Raw genomic sequence first — 11,310 nt, forward strand, 5'->3', positions numbered from 1 at the left:
TGGAGCCCCACGGGTAGTTTTGGTAATTAATCCATATGGCCTAATATTTGCACCGAGTTCCACTTATTGGATTTGTCTATAGGCAATGCTTAAATCATATGTTGGCATCAAGGTCGCGAGAATAAGAAAATAAAAAAGACCACGTGACAAGTGTGTCTTGAAAAAGAAGACGGAGTGAGATCTCATGTGTATCTTCAAGACATCAATGATATAAAGAAAGAACCCGTGTCTGCCGGTAGATCCCCCGTATTCGTGCGGCCGACTACAGGCGCCGTGTCCCGTCATTCGTTTGGCTTATATGCTGATGTTGCCTTTCAAGTGATTGCGTGCTGGTACCCGACCTACGGGAAGTGGTGCTTCTAACACGTTCGCCTCGCGGTGGACACCTTCGGGTGTGCTGCTGCGGCCTAACGGCGCTTGCGGCGTTTCCTCGTCGTTCCGGCACTCCTAGTGCCCGGTGCTACCAAGGCAGCCTCGCTCCCGCTGTTGGTCTCGGATGCTGCTCACGATAAAGAGTCTTGGCCCTTTTGGTTGCCAGGACCCGACCCTTAAGCTGCTCTCCGAATTTGAGAATAACCGTGAACAGGTGTTGCCTCTGCCTCTCCACAGTTAGTGGTAGGATACGTAACATTCTGCGCCGATCCTCAATCAAGTAGGATGAGCTTGGCCCGCCCAATCGCGACAACCGGCTCGGCCGTTGCCTCGGCCTTGACACGCAAGTGGAAGGGTGGACAAAGACCGACGCTGGACGTCAACGAGGACGTGCTACCTGGTTGATCCTGCCAGTAGTCATATTCTTGTCTCAAAGATTAAGCCATGCATGTGCAAGTATGAACCAATTTGAACTGTGAAACTGCGAATGGCTCATTAAATCAGTTATAGTTTGTTTGATGGTACGTGCTACTCAGATAACCGTAGTAATTCTAGAGCTAATACGTGCAACTAACCCCGACTTCTGGGAGGGGCGCATTTATTAGATAAAAGGCTGACGCGGGCTCTGCCCGCTGATCCGATGATTCATGATAACTCGACGGATCGCAAGGCCCTCGTGCCGGCGACGCATCATTCAAATTTCTGCCCTATCAACTTTCGATGGTAGGATAGGGGCCTACCATGGTGGTGACGGGTGACGGAGAATTAGGGTTCGATTCCGGAGAGGGAGCCTGAGAAACGGCTACCACATCGAAGGAAGGCAGCTGACAAGGTATCAACTTGTCAATGCCTATGGATTGTAGGCTAGGGTTTAGTTGGAAGTAGAGGGCAAGTAGATCTCGAAGGTTTCAGCCGAAAAGTACTCGACGATTATGAAAACTAGGGTTTGAAACAATGATCCGATGATCTCTTCGTCCCTCGACTCCCCCTTTATATAGGAGGCGGAGCCGAGGGATTCGTGTTGTACAAGTTACAGAGTCCGGGACGGTTTCTAATTCATCCTTGAGATTACAAATAACACTTCCTATTACAACTCTAACTTTCCTTAATATATCTTGGGCTCCCGAATCTTCTTATTCTTCGGGTAGTGGGCCTTCAGCAAACCCCAGGTACTATCTTCAGCAGGCCCATTTGGGAGGCCTATGTCAGTAGCCCCCGAGATTTTTCTTGAATCGTAGAGTCAAGGAAAATCTCCACTGTTTACTTTTATTCGACAACTTCAACTTTTCTATATTTCTTTACATAAAATTCTATATTGTACAGGGATAATGGTAGTTGGGGCTAGTTCATCTGACGGATCAGGTACTAGTTAACTGCTCTAATGGCAATCCGCAAAAACCTACTTCAAGATCACGTCCCTGGACATGACCTCGGGATACTGGTGTAAACTTCGACAGGTGCCGCTTAAGGTCTTACCATTCTGTCGAGTCCCAGTAAAATTTATCGGGTACCTAACGCGTCCGTTAGGATTTTTCTTCGTATCTGTTGATACGGATGAAAGTAGCAGAGCGCATTCTTCGGCGATGCCACGCCCAGCGAACGGATGCTGGGTCTTACCTTCGCAAATTTGCGGCATTCAGAAATTGATCGCAACTTTGGCGTTCTGAGAATATATTGTCGAGTGCTTTTCCGGCTGTTGGAATGGCACATTTTATCGAGTCAAAGATGACTTATATTGTTCTCCCGATGGGAGTATATGTAGAGTTAGTTATAACTCGAAATATACTCTTTTGCTCTTTTATCTTTCTTTTTTCTCTGTCTTTCTTTCTTTTATAATTTCATCGGGCACGCGAACAGCGTTCCCGATGGGAGTAGCCCCCGAGGCTACAGCCAAGGACTTGTACTTGGGTGTAGGCTCCACGCCTTATGCCGACATCCCTTTCTCTCCCGGAGTTTTACAATTTCTCGGGTGCGCGAACAGCGCTCCCGATGGGAATAGCCCCCGAGGCTACAGCCAAGGACTTGTGCTTGGTTGTAGGCTCCCACAATTTCTATATTGCCATACTCGAAATTTTACTTTTGTCGAAGTAGCCCCCGAGCATTTGGGCAAAAACTTGTATTTGATCAAAGGCTCCCGAAGTATTCAATAACTTCTCCTGTCGTCAATCTTCTTTTATTTTTTATTTTTTTTTGTCGGCATGCTTCCCTTAGTCAAATTTACTTCATCTCTGTTACTAGTCGTGATTTTTCTTCCTTGTAGGTCCATTGTTTCCACCATGTTGACACGTCGTGCAAGTGGGGGACACACGTCCTCCGCTTTTCCTGGCGCACGTACTATAACGCCTGTTCTGTTCCATCTCAGTAAAAATACCTTTTTACCCTTTATCTACAAGATCTTTTTTCACCACACGATTTCTTCATCCAACGGTGCATTGCTTCGCCCAATTCCTATATAAACCTTTCTTCAACCTCCGTTCACATCTTCTTTTGCGCCGCACCTCTGTTCCTCTTTGCAAAAAACTTCCACTGCGCCCAACTCTCTTTGATCTTGCACACGCACGACTTTGCTTTCCCAGTGCCGTTGATGCCACCGCGCACGCGACTCACTCGCCACAGTACTCCAGAGTCCAAGATGGCCGCTGAAGATCTTGAGTGGGAGAGATCTAAAATCTCCAACCAAGACGTCAACATGCTGAAGAGGCTAGGCCTGATGAAGAAAGAGGACGCCATCCGCTTTCCCAGCGAAGAAAGCTACCCAACCCCTCCAATGGAGTACCGGGTTAGTTTCGTTGATCACCTCATCCGCGGCCTTTCTGCCCCAATTCACGATTTCCTCCGCGGCCTTCTTTTTGTTTATGGGATTCAGCTGCACCAGTTGACCCCCAATTCCATCCTCCATGTCTCTATTTTTATCACTCTTTGCGAGTGCTTCCTTGGAGTCCCTCCTAACTGGGCTCTGTGAAAACGCATTTTCTGCCTCCGCCGCAATGGCTCCCACAACGCCACCTATAACATAGGCGGCGTTGTTATCTGTGTCCGATCTGACGTTGATTACTTCGACGTCAAATTTCCTGATTCTGTCCAAGGGTGGCGCAAAAGGTGGCTCTACATACACGAAGAAAGTGCCAATTCTGTTGAGCACAACATAGTCCCTTTCGACGGAAGTGCCAAAATTCTGCGCCGCCGCTCCTGGGATGCTGAAGATTCCGAAGAAGAGAAAACGTCGACAAAAGCACTTATGTCTCGTATTCATCAGCTTCAAAATACTCGAGGCAAAGAACTGTCTGGTGTTCAAATCACCGCCTACTTCCTTAGGATTAGAGTGCAGCCTCTTCGGGCCATAAAAATCCCCTTTGGACGTATCTTTGGTGAAAATGACGCCAATAGGCTCTCCAATGATCTTTCTGTAAAGGACTTGGAGAAGCTGATTCGAAGAATTTCCTCGCTTAACAAGAAGGATCCTATTCCCTCCTCTTGCCGCGTGGAACCATACAGCTCCGCCAATCCTCTCCCTGAGGTATTTTGTCTTCTCGAATTTCTGTTTTGTTCCGAACTTTTCTTGCATCTCATTGTATTGATACCTCTCTAATTTTCTTTTGTCGCTATTTTCCTGCAGAACCATCCTACTGTGGCGTCCCTTCCTCCTCTTCATGAGGATGGAGAAGTCGAAGAAAGGGCCATTGTCACGGATGACAATCAAGAAGCTCCATCCTTTGTGAACGAACCCGTGGATTCACGAAAATCTACGGGTAATTCCGAAGGTACTTCGTCGGCACAATCTCCTCCTCCCGCTGTCTCCCCGAAAGGCAAAAGGAAAAGGAATGATGTCGAAGACTCCGGCACTTCCAAAGCCGAAGAAGTTGATCCTTCACACCAGAAGGCAACTTATGATCCTTATCTTGAATCCCTCGTCAGCTCGTAAGTCATTTTTATTTCTCCTTATTTCTGTACCCGAAATGTCTTGTCTTGTCTTGCTTTTTATGCTGTCTTCTTTTAATCACAGTGATGACGAGGAAGAAGTACGAACTGTCGACGTGGCTCCCCGTACGAGCACGTCACATACTTTGCTTGCTTCGGACACACTAGTTGAAGGAGAAGAATCTTCGCCTCCTCAACGAAACGTCGTCACCACTACTTCGCCATCAAGCCCCATTGCGCCTTCACCAAAAAGGACAAGGATTGAAACGATTGTTGAGCCTGCCCCTCAGTTAGGCGGCTCTTCTACTTTGCTCTTGGATGATGTAAGTTTGTCGATATCTATATTTCCTCTATTTTGCTTTTTCACGCCTTCACTTGTTTTTCATACCGATATTTCTCTTTCTTTGTTCTTCTTTGACAGCCCATGATCAAAGAGCTTATTCGCATCGGATCCCAATTCATTGGGTACCGTGAGTATGCCAACAGAGCTGAAGGTAATAACTTTTTTGCTGTCTTTGTTTTTGACTTCTTGCTCCTGTCCTTTGTCGCCATTTTTTACCTTTCCTCTTTTTTTTTATTTCGACAGAGAAACTTGCAGAGGCCAACAAACGTGCCGACGCACTTGCTCAAAAACTGGAGCAAAGTGAAGCGGCCCGCAAGAAAGCCGAACTTGTTGCTAGCGAAGCCAAAGCAGAGGTTGATGAAGCCAAAGCGAAGACTGCTCGTGTCGAGGATCTGCAGAAAAGACTTGAGGATGCTGAAACTGCTTTAAACGAGCACAAAGCTGCACAGGCTGATCGTGAGCAGGGGATCCTCAAGCGCCTGAAATCACAAAGTCGACGCACTCAAAGTAATATTATTGATTCCTTCTATTTTTGTGCTACCCGCTGTTTCTTGTTTTTGACCAACGTTTTGTTTCATGTGGCAGACCAAACAAACCAAGAATTTGACCTGGAGAATCCCGACAATGATCCTCTCCTTGACGCACTTTCTTATCTGGAGCTTCATGGAGCCGAAATTCGTGAAGGCGTGGCGAATGCTAGTGCGGGACTGTCGGCGCTGTTCCCCTACTTCTTCCCGAAGAAAGAGGAGCCCCCGACTTTCCTTACCCTTGCCAAGAGCTTCAATTCATCAGAGGACCTTGGACTGAAGATGCGCCAGGAAAACATGAAGATTCTTTGTCGAAATCTTGTTGCCTTGATCGTGACGATAACAATCTGTTGATTGGATGAAGGTTGGCGACACCGATCAGATAGAGCAGTCAAGATGGAGGTCGTTGATTAAGGCAGCCAAACCCAACACGAAGAAAATCCTGGCCTATCTTGGGATCAGACCAGCTTCAACTCCTAGCTCATCAAGGCCGGAGGTCTAGTTGCATGCCTCTTTGTTTTTTCGTTCTCTGCTTCTTTTGCCCTTGTCGCCAATTTTAGCTGTGGCGACAATTATCCTGGTAGTCCTTTAGGAAAAACTTCTTTTGTAATGCCTATGTAAATGTTTCTAGAAATTAATGAAATTTCCTCTGGCACTATCATTGATCCTGGCGCTTTCTTTTCCAGTTAATATTTGACAACTATTCGACCAATCCTTGTTCTGCCGATGCTTCTCCCGTTTCTTCCTTCTCGAAGAAAATGCCAATCGCTGGTAACCCTCTCAAAGTTTTTTCAAACAAACATTCGTCAGAAGATTTGCAAGAACTTCGACAGCAACTTCAATCCATGAAGAAACAAACTCTTGCGATGATGGAAAAATCTCGACAAGCGTCCGAGAGAGAGGAAATTGCTCTTCAACAGGCGAAGGAAGCCATCGCTGTGAAGGATGCTCTTTATTCTTGAAAATTGTTGAAGCTTCTTCTCGCGAGAATTATATGCTTCAGCTAATGATCGATGCGATTTGGACATGACAGGTATGTTTCCCGCTCGTAACCATATTGGATATTATTCTTCACCATTCGTTACTTGATTTTTTGTTTGATGTGTCGGGCTCGTTTACGGATGCTTTGTTGCCGAAGACCAACGTGTTGAAGCTCGAACCACTGTTTCTTTGAGGCGGCTGCGCAACATGGGTCTAATTTTTGGGTTACTCCTGAGCGCACCCGCCAAATCGTCAGATTTCAAGATCGCGCGGCTCAGGTCCGCGATTTCCTTGACTTCTGTACGAAGACTTTATTCTTAGTTTATGGGACCATGTTCCCTCGGAACAAAATGCCAGAAACCCTTCCAGCTTTAATGGAGAAATTTCGAGATGCTCCTCGAATCCATGGCTTTGTGCGAGCTCAACTTTCTGCTGGCGCAAGATTTGCCATGATGATGATAAAAATTTGTCATCCAAAATTGCCCATAGATCAAATTGTTCCTACTTGTTTGGCGAAGATGGCAAAGAAAAAGAGAAATGTGGGCAAGATTGACGATTTGGTGACTCCTGTTGCTGAAGATATGATGGATGAACTTCTTCGGATGGATTCTGAGTTCTTCGTGAAGGGAAGCTATGCTGAACATAGTACTCGTCCTTCTACTGAGCGGATAACCATAGATCATGTGCTAGGTTTCCCTTGAAAACTTTTTCCTCTTCTTTCTTTGTATTTCTATCATTGATACATTTTTGTGTATTTGTAAACACAATCTATATTGTCAAACTGTGTTTTTGATCTTTGAGCCCCGAGCTTTTGGCTGGAGTCTATCTTGTTTTTCTATCTCGGATGTTTTCCCTCCTGTCATAATAAGATATCTCTATTTTTTTCATTGATGGGTTGGAAGCCCCCGAGTGTCGTGGTATCACAGTTCTATATTTTTGTTGCGAGGTTCTTAGACCAAAGCAGTAAGTTTCTTTGGCGCATACACTATGTTTATGATTTTATTAACTTCCGATATTTGGCGAGGTATTTAGTGTACCAAGGCGAAATATTTTGGTAAGTCTAATATGTCTATATTGTACGTATTTTGAAACTTGAAGGCGTTGAGCCCCCGAGCGTGTCGAAGAATAGGAAATATATCTCCACTATCTTTATTATATTGCAGCACCGCGAGCCCGCCTCATTAAAAACCTTTCCGGCCCCACTCGGTGCCCCGAAAAGGAAAAGAGTGCGTCTGAAAACTCGCGGGCGTTTCAGTACATTGTATTTTTACGAGAGAAGGACTATATTTCGACTCTAGGCGTAGAACACTTTGAGCTGTGCTACGTTCCAGGGGTTTTTCTCGGGGACCCCTGTCTTCTTGTCTTTTATCCTGTACGCTCCTCCTTCAATTACTTCCGTTATGACGTAGGGGCCAAGCCATGGCGACTCGAGTTTTTCAGTGCGCTCTTGATTGAGTCGCAAAACTAGGTCTCCGACTTGAAAAGATCTTGGTCTCAAACGTCGACTGTGGTAATTTTTCAGGTCCTGCTGATATTTGGTTACCCTTGATAATACTTCGTCTCGAGCTTCGTCGAGTGCGTCGACGTCATCTTCCAATGCTTTCCTGGAAGCTTCTTCATTATACTCTGTGACTCTGGGGGAGTCGTGCTCTATTTCTATTGGCAGTACTGCCTCTGCTCCATGGGCAAGGAAAAACAGGGTCTCATGTGTCGCTGTATTTGGTGTTGTTCGGATGCTCCATAACACACTTGGTAGTTCTTCTGGCCAGGTATGTCGAGCTTTTTCTAGTGGTCCTAATAGGCGTTTCTTGATGCCGTTGCAGATGATGCCATTGGCTTTCTCGACTTGACCATTGGTTTGAGGATGTGCAACTGACGCGAAGTGCAATTTGATGCCTACCTCTGCACAGTACGCCTTGAACTCCTTTGACGTAAAGTTGCTGCCATTGTCTGTGACAATGCTATGAGGTACTCCAAATCGAAAAACGATGTCCTTCACGAATTTTATTGCTGATGCTGCATCTGGTGAATTTATTGGCTTTGCTTCTATCCACTTGGTGAATTTGTCGACAGCAACCAGCAAGTACTCATATCCTCCTGGCGAAGCTTTGTGCAGCTTGCCCACCATATCAAGTCCCCATTGGGCGAAGGGCCATGACAATGGTATTGGTGCTAGTTCTGCTGCTGGAGAGTGAGGTTTTGCGGCAAATCTTTGACACGCGTCACAAGTTCTTACTATTTCCTTGGCATCCTCGGTTGCTGTCAGCCAATAGAATCCTGCCCGAAAGACTTTGGCTGCAATAGCTCGACTACTTGCGTGGTGGCCACATATCCCTTCGTGCACGTCCTTCAGAATTACTCTTCCTTCTTCGGGTGTGACACACCTTTGGAGGACGCCTGAAATACTTCGCTTGTATAATTCCCCTTTGATCACTGTGAAAGCCTTGGATCGTCGAATAACTCGCCTTGCTTCAACTGGATCGTCGGGTATTTCTTTCCTGAGGATGTATGATATATATGCTTGCATCCATGGAATTTGTATCATCATCACAAGTTCTTGGTCCTCTTCATCCTCCGTGGTTTCTTTGAGAAGCGTCGAAGTTTTCTCCTCTTTTGCTTTTTTCTGCACCTTTTTTGGCTTCGTGGATCTCTCCGCTATTTCTTCCCAAAATACTCCTGGAGGGATTGAGAGGCACTGCGACCCGATGTTTGCGAGGACGTCGGCTTCATCGTTGCTCAATCTACTGATGTGATTTACCTCGCATCCATCAAATAGCTTCTCGAGCTCATTGTACACCTCCTTGTATGCTACCATGCTATCGTTGACTGCGTCATATTGGTTCATAACTTGCTGAGCCACCAATTGTGAGTCGCCAAAGATTTTTAGTCGAGTTGCACCGCAAGCTTTTGCCATCTTCATCCCGTGTATGAGGGCTTCATATTCTGCTTCATTGTTAGATGCGTTAGGGAACGTCATCCGAAGGATGTATTTCAACTTGTCGCCTTCAGGTGATATAAGTACTACTCCTGCGCCAGCTCCTTCTACTCTCTTGGACCCGTCGAAATTCATGGTCCAGGTTCTCGATAAATCTGGGGGTCCCGTGTTTTGTAGCTCCATCCACTCTGCAATGAAATCTGGCAGAACTTGCGACTTGATTGCCTTTCTTTTATCATACGTGATGTCCCGAGGGGAAAGTTCTATTCCCCAAAGGGAGACACGCCCTGTAGCTTCTGGATTGTTTAGTATATTTGAAAGAGGTGCTTCGTTGACTACTATTATCGGGTGTGCCGAAAAATAGTGGCGCAACTTCCTTGCAGTTGCAATTACTCCATATGCTAGTTTTTGGTACTGCGGGTACCGTTGTTTGGAGGGCGACAGAACTTCACTGATGAAATATACTGGCCTTTGCACTCCATGGAGTTTTCCTTCTTCTTCTCTTTCGACAACTAGCACTGTGCTAACTACTTGGGGCGTGGCTGCAATATACAGCAGGAGAGGTTCCTTTTCCTTTGGCGCCACCAAAATTGGTGGTGTCGAAATTGTGCGCTTCAAATCCTCGAAAGCCCTGTCGGCCTCTTCGTTCCACTGGAATTTATCTCCTTGTTTTATCAGAGCGTAAAATGGTAACGCTTTTTCTCCCAGCCTGGCGACGAATCTGCTCAAAGCTGCCACTCGTCTAGTTAGCTGCTGTATCTCTTTCAACTTTGTTGGCTTCCTCATTGTTATTATAGCTTGTATTTTGTCGGGATTTGCTTCAATCCCTCTTGCTGAAACTAGAAACCCCAGAAGTTCTCCTGCTGGGACGCCGAAAGAACACTTCGTCGGGTTCAATTTTAGGCAGAATTTGTCGAGGTTGTCAAAGGTTTCTTTGAGATCCTCGATCAACGTTGCCCCCTTTTTTGATGTTATGACGACATCGTCGATGTATACTTGCACGTTTTTCCCAATCTGTGTCGCCAAACACTTCTGCATCATCCTCTGATATGTTGCTCCCGCATTTTTTAGACCAAAGGGCATTGTTTTGTAGCAAAACACGCCGTAAGGTGTAATAAACGCTGTTTTGGCCTCATCATCTTCTTTTAATCTGATCTGGTTATAACCAGAGTATGCATCCAAAAAGGAAAGACGTTCACATCCTGCCGTGGAGTCGATGATTTGATCGATCCTTGGGAGGGGAAAGTGATCCTTAGGACAATGTTTATTGAGACACGTAAAGTCGACGCACATGCGAAGGACTGTCGTGTGTTTCTTCGGCACCATCACTGGGTTAGCTACCCATGTGGCTTTTGTAGATATCTCTTTGATAAAACCAGCATCTTTAAGTCGATCTATTTCTGATAACATAGCTTTGCGGTTTGGTTCCGAAAAACGCCGTAAGGGTTGTTTGATTGGTCTCGCGAGAGGATCCAAGTTGAGGTGGTGCTCGGCAAGTTCCCTGGGTACTCCTGGCATGTCAGCTGGACACCATGCGAAGATTTTCCAGTGCTCACGGAGGAACTTGACGAGCGCGCTTTCCTATGCGATATCCATATTTGTTGCAATGGACGTCGTCTTTTTCGGGTCTGTCGGGTGAATCTGCACCTCCTTAGAATTTTTCTCGGTATTGAAAGTTGATTCTTTATTTGACCTTCCAACGTCCGGCAGCACGTTGTAGTCAGTCATACTTTTTGACGCTAAATACTCAGCTTGCATCCCGAAAGTTTCTGATAGCCGATGGAAATCCTTGTCGCACTTATCAGCTAAGGCGAAACTTCCTTTGACTGTGATTGGTCCCTTTGGTCCAGGCAATCTCCACAACAAGTATGTATAGTGTGGCACCGCCATAAATCTAGCATATGCTGGTCGTCCCAACAAAGCGTGGTACTGCGACGGAAAATCCACGACTTCAAATTCCAGCCTCTCGATTCTATAATTTTCACGCGTTCCGAACTGAACGTCGAGATTGATCTTCCCCAATGGATAACTTGGTTTCTCCGGTGTGATGCCGTGGAACCTTGTGTCTGTTGGCTTTAAGTTTGCTAAGGATATGTTCATCTTCCTCAATGTATCTGCATACATAAGGTTTAAGCTGCTGCCACCGTCTATGAACACTCGAGAGACATCAAATCCCGCAATAACTGCTGGTAGAATAAGTGCTGACTGCCCTGGTCGAGGAACTTGCTGCGGGT

At 46.0% G+C, this 11,310-nt stretch overlaps 1 long non-coding RNA gene across 1 annotated transcript; it reads left to right on the plus strand.

Moving 5' to 3' along the window:
- Positions 1–4,198: 4,198 nt before the first annotated feature.
- On the plus strand, positions 4,199–4,832 carry LOC139837755 (uncharacterized). Its single transcript, XR_011754422.1, has 3 exons — positions 4,199–4,290; positions 4,376–4,613; positions 4,712–4,832. It is a non-coding gene; the product is annotated as an uncharacterized lncRNA (long non-coding RNA).
- The last annotated feature ends 6,478 nt before the right edge of the window (positions 4,833–11,310 follow it).

Source organism: Lolium perenne, chromosome 3 (assembly GCF_019359855.2).
Source record: "Lolium perenne isolate Kyuss_39 chromosome 3, Kyuss_2.0, whole genome shotgun sequence".
Classification (NCBI taxonomy): domain Eukaryota; kingdom Viridiplantae; phylum Streptophyta; class Magnoliopsida; order Poales; family Poaceae; genus Lolium; species Lolium perenne.